This window comes from Lutra lutra, chromosome 2, assembly GCF_902655055.1.
Source record: "Lutra lutra chromosome 2, mLutLut1.2, whole genome shotgun sequence".
In the NCBI taxonomy this organism is placed as follows: Eukaryota; Metazoa; Chordata; class Mammalia; order Carnivora; family Mustelidae; genus Lutra; species Lutra lutra.
In genome coordinates this window covers 33,229,620-33,244,144 of record NC_062279.1, presented here as the reverse complement: position 1 = coordinate 33,244,144, position 14,525 = coordinate 33,229,620, and the positions used below count along the sequence as shown (strand labels likewise).

The 14,525-nt window shown below is 41.6% G+C and overlaps 1 protein-coding gene and 1 long non-coding RNA gene across 11 annotated transcripts in view; both read right to left on the bottom strand.

Moving 5' to 3' along the window:
* The window catches only part of UNC5D (unc-5 netrin receptor D), a 558,362-nt gene that overhangs the window by 309,744 nt on the left and 234,093 nt on the right, over window positions 1–14,525 (bottom strand). The window lies entirely within an intron of this gene.
* Window positions 6,436–8,870, bottom strand: LOC125092735 (uncharacterized). Its single transcript, XR_007125058.1, has 3 exons — window positions 8,758–8,870; window positions 7,312–7,525; window positions 6,436–6,465 (listed from the first exon to the last, which is right to left on the bottom strand). It is a non-coding gene; the product is annotated as an uncharacterized LOC125092735 (long non-coding RNA).

The following is a 14,525-nucleotide window of genomic DNA, read 5'->3' as shown; positions in this document are numbered from 1 at the left end:
GAAGAATACTCTAACACACCTTCGTCTCCAGAAGGCAGGAAATAAATCTCCCACGTCAAAAGTACCTTCCCTGAACCAGGAGGTAAGGACATCCTTATTGTCAGAAATAGGAAATTCAGGCCCAAGAAGCCTATAGAAACATTGTTACTTTTTCCTTAATGTTTGAAGCCCCTGAGTATGTTTTCGTTGTTCCCTTAATTCATTACAGATTTATGCTTCTTTATCTGAAGCCTCTGCCTTCACCTCAGGTCATGATCCCAGGGTCCTGGGATCGAGCCCAGCATTGGGCTCTTTGCTCGGCAGGGAGCCTGTTTCCCTCTCTCTCTGCCTACCTGTGATCTCTCTCTCGCTCTCTGTCAAATAAGTAAATAAATAAATAATCTTTAAAGTGATCTTGAATAGGCCTTTAACATTTCATTGGTAACTTAAAAAGAGATCGTAGTTTGTCCTGGGATCACCATTAGAACCACATGGTAGAGATAAGTCAGCAGGGCATTCCAAAGGACAAAGCGATGGATTCCCCAAATTTTAATTCATATATCATTTTTAAAAATTTTTTTTAAAGATTTTATTTATTTGACAGTGCTCGCTTCGGCAGCACATATACTAAAATATATTTATTTATTTGACAGAGAGAGATCACAAGTAGGCAGAAAGGCAGGCAGAGAGAGATAGGGGAGAAGCAGGCTCCCTGCTGAGCAGAGAGCCCAATGCGGGACTCGATCTCAGAACCCTGAGATCATGACCTGAGCTGAAGGCAGAGGCTTAACCCACTGAGCCACCCAGGCGCCCTATGCATATATTATTAATGGAGGGCTCCATAGTCATAGGATGGACAGTTTGCCCTAGAAATTAGATACTCAGCACAGCAATTACTGATTTTAATTCTTTGTATTTCTTCTCTAGTAAAAGAAAATTCATAAAGAATCAAAGCCTCTCAAAGGCTAACAAATAATTAGAAATTCTAGGTGGGTGATGTCCTCCCCCAAGTTTGAGGCAATACAGATTCACTGGTTCTCTGTGTGTCTACACCATCGAAAGGCAGGGTGAATGCTCTTCAAAGCCTCTCAAAGCAAACAGTACGGTGACACACAAAAAATGAAGCAATCCAGTTCAAAAGATGATGGTATAAACTACCTTCCTATTTCTGAGCTCCAAAGACAAATGACATTTCCCAAAGTCTCAGTCTACAAAGACACCATCATGCTCTTCAAAGAGTTGTCCTTTATTTCACACAGAAAATTTCCTAAAACCCTTTTCTATAATGACTAGTTTGAAATGTAATTTAAATAAACCCAATAGCTAAGAGTGAGGAGCTGCAGTATAATTCAACCAAATTGAGCCTTAAATCCCTAATGATCTAATTAAAAGCAGGTTAAAGAATGTTGTACTCGACTTCTCGCTTCCTTGGATACCTCACACTTGATCAAAAAGCACAGAATGTTTAATGTTATTAACACATTTCAATACCGTCAGCTTCAGATCTGATATTCAAAAACATTTAAAATAAAACCAAAATTAAGGATCAGAACTCAGTGTGGATTTCTCCCACCAGAGAGGGATAGATCCCTATAGGTTAAAGCATGGTCTTCTGCTTGAAATCTGACTCTATTATCAACAAGTAAATTTTTAGTACCAAGCAAGAGGGTTGGTAGAACACAGGATTTTGAAATACAAATCTTAGTGAGAAAAGATACTGAAATACAAGTTTGCATATAGGTTTTTATCATAATATTAGAGTATAAGTTACAACTTGGTGATGACAAGTCACTTCCACGAGAGCTACTGAAGGAAGAAGAGCTTTTATGAGTGTGCTTCCAACCTATGGACTGCTGGTATCCAATTCATTTTAGTCACCAATTTAAAAGAAGAAAGTTAGTGTGGTAATATTTTAAACTGAGGTCACGGTGTTGTTTTTCTCAAGGGGGCTCACATAGGTTTGTCACATTTTGAAATAAGCTAAATAAAAATTCAAACAACTTTTGAAGTAGCACACCCATCTGTATTGATTATTTTGGATTTTTCTCTTATGTCACAATAGATTCTAAATATTGGCTTAAGGCGTCAATAATATCTAAGGGCGATGGAAAGGACCGCGGCTAGGTGCAAGATTTATAAATCTACCTACCATTTCTTAAAATGAAATAATCCATTGATAAATAGAAGGCCTTCTATTAGTGATAACAGGCCTCTGGCATGGAGTTCAAAATTCTCTGTGAATATTTACTTTTGTGTGCCAATGTTCGAAGAGTATCTTCCAACTTAAGCCACTGATTTTGGTAATAAAAACGTAAGTAGAAACTCAACAGAAGTCATTAATTACTTTTGTCCGTGTGATCACTAGCATGCATTCAAGACACGGTAGGATTCTGTAATTTTTCTAAGTTGCACTGTGTCTCCAGATGCAATCACTGAGTGTTGATTAATGAATGTTTGCTAGAATGTGCAGAATAACAATGCAATATTATGTTTCTGTCCATGAGACTCCGGATGTAGCTAGCCTTTGGTTTTTACTATTGTTTTTCTTTCCATGTTGCTTAATAGCCATATAGGATTGCCTTGGATTGGATGTCAGAACAGTTTGTGCCTAGGTCCGTTCAAATTTTCTCCATACACACAAATTCAAGAATTTTTTTTTTTTTTGTATGAAAACCCAACATCATTAGTAGTGGCGTCTCTCAACGATGAGCATCATAAAAATCATCTGCAAGAGAAAAGAAGCTGATTTTCAATGATGTGATACAGACTTTGAAATCATGCAGGTAAATACCCAAATAATATGTAATGGATGAGAAAGAACAAAAAAAAAAAAAAAGAAGAAGAAGGAAGGGAAAGAGAAGATAAAATACCATCATAAATCTCAGGCTTGTGTGTTCAACATGTACACTAGGAAGAGTTATTATAAAAAAATGAGAAGGAAATTCTTAAACTAATCAAAGAGAAAAAGACTACAGTCTAAGTTTTGAATGCATTAAAGTTAAACCCTGGACTAACTTCAAAATTAAGTGAAATGAATCCTAAAAGCAAGCAAATGTCTTTTAAAGTACAAAGAAAATTACCTTAGAAGAGGAGACGGAGGGGCTTTTCAAGTGCAGCACATCAGATAAACCAGAAGGGCCCACAAGGGGGCTGGCCGGCTGCCTGGTAAATGCAATAGAAGTTGCTAACATTCCAGTGCATGCCCGGCTATAAGGATCACAGAAGGACTGGGATGCAGACGCTGGAGAGAGGGGCCTGATTCCAGGAGCAAGGGTAGGAGAACAGAATGGAAAGCAGTCTTAATGCCAGAATGGGTGATCAAAGCCTCACAAGTCAACACCCTGACCCTGGGCTGTGAAGCTTGAAGGAACTAAAAGGATAGATAGGCTGGAAAAATAAATGATTATGCATGAGTTTGGAGGAGAAAAATAAACAGGAAAGAATGTCTGTAGAGGAGGCGGTCTTATTTTCAGGAGAGGTCTGAAACCCACTCGAGGCTAACACAGGACAAATAGCCTTGCAGAAGGCAGAGTGGGAGATACCAGAGAAGGGAAACCAGCTTGGAAATAAACTTCAGGAAGCTATTTGTCAGTGGTGGAGTGGAGGACAGATGCTTACTGCTCTGAGCCCATATCGCAAAGGCCAAGTGAAAGCCACAGAGTGTCCATGTTCTCGGTCACAAAAGATGCCCCTTTCTCTTATCAGCCTTCATGCACAACACCCAAACGACACTCCTGGGAAAATGCAGATATGAATAAAAGAATTCAAAACTGTAGAGCTGGGAGAAAGCTTTACAAGCATTTCATAGCATAACTTTAGAGCTCCATGAATAACCTAATACCCAGAGAGGTGAAATGTTACCAGACCTAGACCCCAGGCACCCTTTCCTCAAGGCTGCTATGTTGCTCTAGCATGCTTGCAAGGGTCCATAGCCCCACAGGTGTTTGGAGCAGAGTCATTTGTAGGCTTGTTAAAAAGTGATCCCTGGGACATTGGTCCTAACCCAATATCAAGAGTTGACAAGGCAAGCAGGCCTGAGCCAGAAAGAATTATTCCAGCTCTCACACAGCACCACTATCTTAAATCCAATGTAAGAGACATTCATCGAGGTCTGTGTGCAAGGTACTGCACACAGTACCCAATGACGGAAAGTCAATGAGGGCAAAACACTGCCCTCCAAGAGTTCATTCATCTAGTTATTTAGGGCCATCACCCAGGGGGCGCTCTGTAGACACTGGATAGTGAGGATGCTAGGACCTGCCAGCTGGTGACCAACAGATGCTCAACAGTATGAAGAAATGATTCCTCTCCAAGTACAGCATGGAAGGTCAACTCCCCACGCATGCTCAGAACCGAAACGGCAGAGGGTCATTATGGTCATCAAATGTCAAAGGCATGAAACTGCCACGGTTTTTAAAAAAACTCAAATTAGGATGCAGACCAATTTGCCCCCACCTTCGTGTTGAAACAAGATACAAAACATAAGGTTTGGGGGACAGTTCTCAAAGAAGGTGCCAAATTTGCCTCCCTTCCCCAATCTCCCACACACCTGTTCCCCAGGAGTCAGGCCTGAGCTATGGTAGGTTGGGTCCCTTGGGAACTCCTTGGAAAGGGCTACTCAAAGCTAGAGGTACAAGATCAGCCTGCAGCACTTTTAAAGGCTGAAAGTCCAGGGTGCCTGTGTGGCTCAACTGCTTGGGCAGCCAACTCTTAATCTCAATTCAGGTCTTGGTATCAGGGTCATGAGTTCAAGCCCCATGCTGGCTCCATGCTGGGTGTGGAGAGAAGAAGAAAAAGAAGAAGAAGGCTAAAGGTCCAACAGACCAAGTACAGAAGAACGCCTTGCCCGAAGTTTAAGTCCTGGGTCAGAGCCAACACAGGGAAGAGGTGGCCAGTTTCTGGGTGGTTGTGGTAGCTTTTAAGTCACCTGTAGGGTCCGACAGCTGTGTAGGCAAGTCCAGCAAAAAAGGGCAGACTGGAGATAAAGAGACATGCAGCAGCCCTCCTTTGCCGGTCTCATTAGGGTGCTTTCACTTCGACTGTCACTGATCTTACTAAAGACTTCCAAATGTAACTCCTCCTTGTCTAACATCTTTGTTAAAGTTTAAGAAAAACACAAGTAAAACCAAAGCAAAACCAATCAAGCAAACACCTTTCAATTTACTCATGAAATATTCTTTCCTAATCTCCCAAAAGTTAAAGCGCAGATTAAGCTTCCCAGACCCCTTGGGGAGGACAATGAACTCAGTTCCTGTTTATTCCTCACAATTCAATCCCCTGCATTTAAGTGATTTACATAATGAAGGATCTCACCTACTGAGGCTCAGATTATCAACCCCACCCACATAAAGAGAGCTTTATGATTCACTCCTCTGGTGGGCCTCCTTTCCACCACTATAAAGTGGTTCAGTTCACTAAAACCTTGTATAAAACTTTATTAGGCAGGATAATTTAGCTTAACCAGTACAACAGGGAATGAGAGCTCTGTGGCCTGATACAGGAAATGGATATTCCTTGCTCACATAAAATCCAAAGCAGGTCAGTGGGGGACCACCTACATCCAGGACTCTGGGACCCATAACGCTGCCATCTTGTGATGCCACCATCTCAAGGTTGCCAAGGCAGGGAAGGGAGAAACAAGGCATCCTGCTGGCTTTTAACTACCTCCATCTAGAAGTAACTCGTCACACTTATGTTCAGTGGCCAGAACGTGCTCGATGGCTTCACTCCAGTCTCAAGAGACCCGTAAAAATAAGGAAGCTCATGAAATATTGAGTGTATGCGATCTACAATGACAGCAATAATTATTATCTACATATGACATTAGTATATACGTCCTGTCTGGAATGATCCTTTTCCCCATATTCCCATAGTCCACCTCTCCTAAGTTGTTTTCCTGCGTTTGAATGCTAGGAAACCTTCTCTTCCAGTGTTTTAATGAGGCAGTTGAGTACATCGAAAACCATTAAAAAAAAAATTAACTAAACAGTATCAAACAGGAAATTCTTTTGTTTTTGCATATACTAAAGGATCAGAAATTAGACAAGGTCAAGAGTGAACTGTGGCAAATTATCAGGAAAGGGGTGAAGAAAAAGAATCACCAGTGGTATTACCTCTGAGGAACACCCTGGTTTGCCTCTGAATGTAAACTTATGGTAGAAGCATACACACATACACGCCCAGCAAACGGACCTGATATATTGTCAGTCGTGCTCAGACATATGGCAAGTTTGTGATTCATTCCCCTAAGCAAATGAAGACTAGGTTCCATCCTGATAGTTGGTACCTTCTACCATTGAGCGCCCCTTGTGGCCCTTTCTGATTTAAGAAAAAGAGAGGCCCTTCACCTCATTCTTAAAGCTTCAGGGGGCTCTTGAGCTTATAAAGGGAATGTTTTCAACTTAAAAAATACTTTTGAGACTCACCATAGCACATACCCTCCCCAATGTCCAAAGCCTGACGATTCACAGACCTGTACCCCTGGGGCTAATAATACATTACATGTTAATTTTTAAAAATTTAAAAAAATATTTTTAAGATCTTTCTTTTTCATTTTATTTTTTTAAGAGCGGTGGGGAAGAGGCAGAGGAAAAGAGAATCTTTTTGTTTTTAAATATTGTATTTATTTTGGGGCGCCTGGGTGGCTCAGTGGGTTAAGCCGCTGCCTTCGGCTCAGGTCATGATCCCAGGTCCTGGGTTCGAGCCCCACATCGGGCTTTCTGCTCAGCAGGGAGCCTGCTTCTTCCTCTCTCTCTGCCTACTTGTGATTTCTGTCAAATAAATAAATAAAATCTTTAAAAAATAATAAATAAATAAATATTGTATTTATTTTGAGAAAGAGAGCAAGCATACAAGTGAGAGAATATAAGTAGGGGGAGCGGGAAAGGGAGCAGACTCCCCACTGAGCAGGGAGACCCACGGGGTGGGGGGGGGGGGGGCGCTGATAGATCATGACCTGACCTGAAGGCAGCTGCTCAACCCACGGAGCCACCGAGGCACCCTGGGAGAGCAAGAATCTTAAGCAGGCTCTATGCCCAGTGCAGAGCCCCATGAGTGGCTCGATCTCATGACACGGAGATCATGACCTGAGCCAAAATCAAGTTGGACACTTAACTGACTGAGCCATCCAGGTGCCCCTAAGATGTATCTTTTAATACAGGGCAAACACCAATTACTACTTAAAGGTTGGGGAAAAATTAAGTGTCAGAGGGATAATATACTCATCATCCAAATATTTAACAAATACTGAATGCCTCCCACATGTCAGGCACTAAGTTTGATGATAAAGCAGTGAATAGAGCCTACAAAAATCTGTGCCTTCATCAAACTCACCTTCTAGAATAACTACATTCCCTGGTTTCCAAGTGTTCCAGTTGGTCATTTTCTTCAGTCTTCTCTTTATTCCCCAGCCCCCAAGATGAACTCCATAGGCCTATTTCCCGATACCACATCCTCTCTCGGTTCTCCCACATTGTCAACGGAGGTTCACACCTTCCCGGTAACAGAGGTCATCCACACACTCATTTCTAGGAAGTTCTGTCACTTCCTGTCAGGGCAAGCACTTTTAAAGAAACCTTACATTCTACAGTCGACAACTCAAATATTATTTTCACATTCTGTGTTGCCTAGTTCACTGCTTGGTCAGCCCAGCAGGACAACTCTGGTTTGCCTCGCGGATGTGATTTTGTGACTCCCACACCTGTGCCCTGAACCCTGTGGAAAAATCAGCTTCTAACACTACACCTTTATATAATGCTTTCCATCCCCAAGTCTTTATTTTCCATCTTTTACTGTTTTCTCCTTATTCTTCAAGCCAGGACAAGTCAGGTGTCATGGACAGGTCCAGTCTGAGATGAAATGTGGGTCCTCTACTAATACTTTGTCAGTTGTGCCTGACAACAAAATATGGACAACAAAATACTTCTTAGACTTCTGAGCAAGTCACTTTTCCTCTTTTGTGCTTCAAGAGATTGCTTGGTTCAGAGTGTCTGAGCACAGATTATTTCCTCCCCTTTTACTTACCAAGGGGCTTTATGGTAACAGAGACTATCTGGCCTTTTTTTTTTTTTCCTGGAATGGTCTCGATTCCCCACATCCTTTCCCATAAGTGTGCTATCATTCTTGTCAGACCGTAGCTTAATTCCCATTAAAAACACAAGGTTACAGTTCATCTGGTTCCTTACTAGGGCAATTCACATTCAGATTAAAAGCCTCACACTTTTCTCAAAGTTCTTCCAAATAGCCCTTCTGTAACTTCTTCCCACTTCACCACTCATCACAGCTTAAGACCACGTATCAACCTCCTACTCATCCTGCCAACCCACTCTTGGCTCTATCACTCATCATCCCCTCCCTTTGTGGGCTGCTCTCCTAAACTAGGGAGCACCTAAACAGATTCTAAACTCCCAAAGCTCACTCCTGCATGGGCACCATTCCCCTAAGTAGGCCACAAACACTGACGTATACATTCTCCTTCCCCAGAAGTTTTTCCTGACCTATGGGGTTCAGGAATGCTCTTTTGAGGAGACCTTTTTTTTTTTTTTTTTTTTAAAGATTTTTATTTATTTATTTCACAGAGAGAGATCACAAGTAGGCAGAGAGGCAGGCAGAGAGAGAGAGAGAGAGAGAGGAGGAAGCAGGTTCTCCGCCGAGCAGAGAGCCCGATGCGGGACTCGATCCCAGGACCCTGAGATCATGACCTGAGCCGAAGGCAGCGGCTTAACCCACTGAGCCACCCAGGCGCCCCTTGAGGAGACCTTCTTGTCCGAATATACAAACCTCAAGCCTCCTTTTGCTCTCCTCCAATGAATGGAATCCCTAGTTTCTGTGTAAGTGGAAAACTTCATTTCAACACTACGGACGTGAAATCTGTTTTGTCTCTTTTCAGTTGATTGTGTTTTCAGAGTAGTAGACATTGGTTTCAGAGGTACAACACAGTGATTCAACAACGCTGTGTTATGATAATCTTACCACAAGTGTAGCTATCATCTGTCACCATGTAGCACCATTACGGTGTCACTGACTATATTCCCCATGCTGTGCCCTTTATTCCTGTGACTTACTCATTCCATAACTGGAAGCCTGTATCTCGGACTCCTCCTCACCCATTCTGCCCATTTCCCCATTGCCCTCCCCTCTGGCAGCCACCAGCATGTTCTCTGTATTTATGGGAGTAACTCTGTTTTGTGTTTATTCATTTTATTCTTGTTGTCTTAATTCCTTAGACAGGGACTAAGAAAATTCAACAGCTTTACTCGTCTGGTACTGAACGACAAAGCAAACACTGAAGTGTTTGCTTGTTTTGTTTTGTTTTAATTTATGTAGCCATTAACTGGTTGGCAGTAATCCACAATAAAGCATCGATATATCTCCTTGTAATGGCAGCTTCCTCTTTTAATAACTCAATGGATCTTTAAATACTCACCAAACGCCACATTCTACAATAGCCATCAGGCAAAAGATGTGCCTACCAGTATGTGTTTAATTCATTAAGTAAAACATTAAAAAAAAAAAAAAAAGTAGTTGTGGCCTAGTGCATCATGAAAACACTACCAGATCCCAGAATATTAATTAAGTCTTAGCTATGAAGAACAAGAATATATACTAACAAGAGAAAGATGGAATATGACAGAATGTGTTAAAGCAACAGTTGGAGGTTTTTACTACTTTTCTTTTGGTATTAATTACTCTAAAGTCCACTGGGGAACTTGACGTAACACAACAAAAAAATTCAGAATTTTTTTTTCCCAACGTTTTCTAAGTTAGCAAGGTATTGCAATTCACTGCAATTATAAGAGCCTTCAATAAATGTATTCCTAGCTAGAATTGGATGAATTTTGGCAGTGCCTTCCAGTAGCACGCATGGGGAAGACAAGAAAGTGCTTGGTGTATTCCTCAATTCTCTATTCCTTGTGAAATATCTTCTACAGCCTGTATCAATAGAGATATTTACTCCAGGACTCTCAGAGTGGTTATTCCCTGGATATTGGGGGTTTTGAATAAATGTTGAGGTGAGAAGGTGTTAGTGGGTAAACAACATCTGTCACTCCTGGGTGCAGAACAAGGTCATCAAATAGTCCTTCTCAAGCAATGGCTCTGAACCACAGGTCGGGGTGGGCAAACAGCTAGGATCAAGGAATCAGTTTCAAGATACCAGAATCAGGAAATCTAGTTCAAGGGCTGGAACCTGTAATAGCAGGCTATGGGAGATTAAGACTATCCTTTAAGCATCTGAGTTGGCTTTGATAGTTGCAAAATAGGAAGTCAACCTCAAAGGTTGGTTGCAAAGCTTATGTGAGATGATCTCTAGGAAAGCACGTAAAACACCTAATAAAAATACAAGTGGTGATGGGGGGAGGGCAGCAGGTTGTCACCCACTGATGCCAACTTGTGCTTTACCAGTCAATGGCAAGGCAATCCTACGTTAAGTCTTTACACTAAGGGTGTGTGTGTGTAGGTCTTCCTTCCCCATCTGACCATAACCTCCTTAATGTCAGGATGCACAATTAATTTCCCACAAACCAATTAACTGCCAGGACCAGAAGTTGTTCAATACATGTTTGCTATGTTAATGAGTAAATTACAAAGAATTGTATCATGTCAGCCTATGGCCACAAATGCTTTTTCAAAAACGAGAGTCTTTCCCTACAATCCCCCACACCATCCAGTGGTATTTCCAAATAATTTTAAGCAAACCTACATCAATAGTCTCGGTTAATTGGAATTATTTACACAGTTTGTCTCAATTTCTGCTTGTACTTCCTTGTTAATCCTCAGCACCTAGCAGATACTAGCGGATACTTGTTCATGATTCTACTTAACTTTCTACTGGAAAGTCATTCAAAGGTCAAATCTGAAAAGTATTTGCCAGAAACAGTATTTTGCCCAATACCATGCTTACAACATCCTTTGCCAAGGGGACCCAAAAGACAAGAAAGGAATGGGGTGCCTGGGTGGGTCAGTGGTTTAAGCCTCTGCCTTGGGCTCAGGTCATGATCTCAGGGTCCTGGGATGGAGCCCTGCATCGGGCTCTCTGCTTGGCATGGAGCCTGCTTCCTTCTCTCTGCCTACTTGTGATCTCTGTCAAATAAATAAATAAAATCTTTAAAAAAAAAGAGACAAGAAAGGAGTGGCTTAGCCATTAAGTGGTATCCATTACACATTCAAGAAGGCCAAAGACTTCCAACATCCCTTCCTTCACTCCTATATACATGCATGCACACACACAGAGAGAGAGAGAAAGAAGAAAAGAAAAGGTCTTTGCCATATACCTAAATCTCCATCCTATTTTGAGATTTCTTCTTCTCTTAAGGTATAAAAACTGATGTATGTCAAGCATAAATGAATAATTTGGTCAGGAGATCGGATTTTGAGCTGAAAACCTTATATGGTTCACTCAGATCTTCTTGGAGAAATGCATTACAGTTTCCTTCAAATGCCCTTCTTTGGTCCATTGAAAATATTGTATAAATTCAAAATATCTACCTTTGTGGCTTCTCTGTGAGATAGGGGCAGTTAGTGCTATCCAGCTCTGGGAGTGGTTGGGAAATTAAGGCATAGATGTGTTAATTAAATAGGTATTCTGAAGCAAAAGGAATCATTAAACTCAAGGCTGCAGAGTGTCCTACCTCCTCTCCAACCCCAAATATATGCATCAGATCCAGGCTGTTCCAGGAAAGGGTGACAGAGTGTTTGGTAACTTCTAGGTTCCTTGGAATTAAAATATTTTCAGGACCCAAGCTAATGCCTGAATACTGCCTATGGACGGATCCTAGCCTAAGTGCCTTCTCTGCATTGTATCATTTGCTTTAACTTGCAAGATAATGTGATTAGGCAAGCGCTATTATGCACACATTAAAGATGAAGAAAATGAGACTCGTGGAGCCTAAATGAACTGTAAGTTTAAGTCGAATCTAGTTGGCTCCAAATTTTAACGAAGTGTACGTCCTCCTGATAATTAGAAGCTTTTACCTATGCTGGTGTGGTAAAAAAAATGCAATCGGTAAAACTCGAACTCTCTCTGATCAGAACGGGCTAATAGCTCCTGTCCCATGGCTAGAGCATTTTTAACTTGCTGAGAAAGGTGTAATCATGGATTAGTCCCTATTATCAGCTACCACCCTCTCCAACTCCCACCTGCCACACAGCATGGATAGCTTCTTTCTGCAGAGGCTTCTCTGGCTACTTTTCTCTGGTTTCTAATGCCAATTAACAAAAGCTCCCCCATTTCCCAGGCGCTCCCACACCCTCGAGTTTCTTTTTTCTAACCCACCTATTAATGCAGCACACGCTAAAGAGAAAAATCCTAATTAAAAAGTCATCTGCACCACCCCATGGAAATCACACCTTCTTTGCCAGGAGGTGTTCAGTGACAGCAAAATGGGACTCTGGTCATTCTGCAAGATTCAATCCCCCAGAGCAATTAGCTGCCACTGGCCAGGTGATAACCCAGTTAGTGCAGGAAGCCATCCAGGCGGTGACAGAATCTGCAAGAACAGAGAATCTTGACCCCCCCCCTCCAAAAAATACAATCCCTTAAGGAGACAGAGACCCTACCAAACACGGGGGTCAGAGCTGCGCACAGGAGAGCTGAGGATGTAGTAGCCAATACTGACAACTCATTCTTTCTTAGTAGGAAAGGAGGGGTGGGAGGGGGAGCACTGAAATACAGTGTTCACCACAATGAGTTACTCTACACAACCTGAAGGAAAATTTTGGTATCCCAAAGAATGCAGGCAAAACAGAGAAGTAACAGCTGGCAGGAAGAGCTGGTCATCTTTGGTTTACAAAACTCAAAAGCACTTTCCTATTCCTGTTTATCTGAGGCCTCATTTCATAGCCTTCACCAACCCAACACCAGAAGCGTGCTTCCTGGTTAAGTTGGTTTCATCCACCACTGCATTGGAAGTGCCATCTTCATTTACCCGACGAAAGTCAACAGCTAGTAAAGTCTGTTCCAGTGTTCATTTTAATTTGGGTTAATATTTTACAGAAACAAAACTCAGAGAGTGTATATGTGCACGCATGTGAGTGTGTACATGTGTCTTTTTGATAACAGAATTTTAGGTTTGGTAGGAAGAAAAAAAATCATGAAGTTTACCCAGTATCACTTCCCACCCAATCTTTCCCTACTAAGTGATCCTCTAGCCTTTTGGTGAAAGACAGAGGTCATTATAAGTGCATTCCACGCTTATTTAGCTTATAAGATGATGCTCTGTAAGAGTGAATGAACTCTACCTCCCCGCAGCATCTGCCAATAAGTTCTGGTTTTGCGCTATATGCCCCACTTCCTTCTCTATCTGCAAAGACTTTAAATATTAGAGACAGTTATTGACAGGTTACTCAAACAAGCATTTTTTTTTTTTCCCAGTCATAGTGTCCTTATGGCTGGGGTGCCTTCAGATGTAAAATAATGGCCCTGGATTACTCTGAACATTAATGCTGCATACCTAAGGGGATGAATCCGACAATCTCATACATTTCCGTGGAATTTAAATTATCTTTCAACCCTGCCTTCATAAGCTTAACTTGTGCTTTCAAACTGTCAATCCACCCACTTTGAAACCAACGAACTCAGCATGTCCACACACCCTCCCACACTTCTCATCTTCCCAGAACACAGTTCCAGGATGGATTTGGCATTGGAAAGAGAACAGGTAGCTTCAGCGGAGTTCTCAGAAAAGGACAATAGACATGAGAAACTAGCCAACCATTACTAAATGTAAGGCACATGGCACTGAGGTAGGGGCAGAGAGTATCCTTGACTTTAATTTGTATTCCAATAGAAAAAACGAAACTAAGTTGTAGCAAGGGAGACCATTTCCTCATATTCTCCTGACCTCTTCCTAAAGAGTACACAGAATCCGTGCTATCAGATACAACCATCCTCCACAACACGTCGCCGTTAGTCCACACCGCACTTGCAACCATGAAGTTGTGCTGTTGACTCAAGTCCTCTTAAGCCAATCGATTTAATTCTAGTTTACGTGCATAGCAACCCTTTACCTTAAAATGGCCGATTAAATTTCCACTATATTTATATATATATTTAAATCCTGAGTTATGATTAAAGACACAAAAATTGAAATGCCAATGCTCTCACTTTCAACTAAAAAGCAAGGAGTTTCTGTTTTCAAGAGGGGTCAAAGAGAAATGATCTCAGGGGATAAGGAAATTATTTTTTTTAAGGAAATATCTCCATCTTGTGGGCATTTAGGACTCGTGTTTAGCACTCTATACAACGTGCTGCATTTTTACAATGGGATTCAAAAAAGCATTGGCATGAGTGTAAAGCTTCTGTGAGGGGCTACAAAAATACGTAATAGACGAATCCTATTTTCAGGGCATTCACAACGCAAGGTTACAAAGACACACATGTGCATCTAATAAAGGAGAGAAACCGCGGACACAGCAAAGTTTTAGGTAACTAGGGAGGGGTTACCGACATGAATTTTGCCTGCAAGTACCTAGCAAGTCCTGGAACAAGTGAGATTTACACTGGACCCTGAACTTTACCGGATTTCAGTAAATCAGTGGGAAGGAGAAGC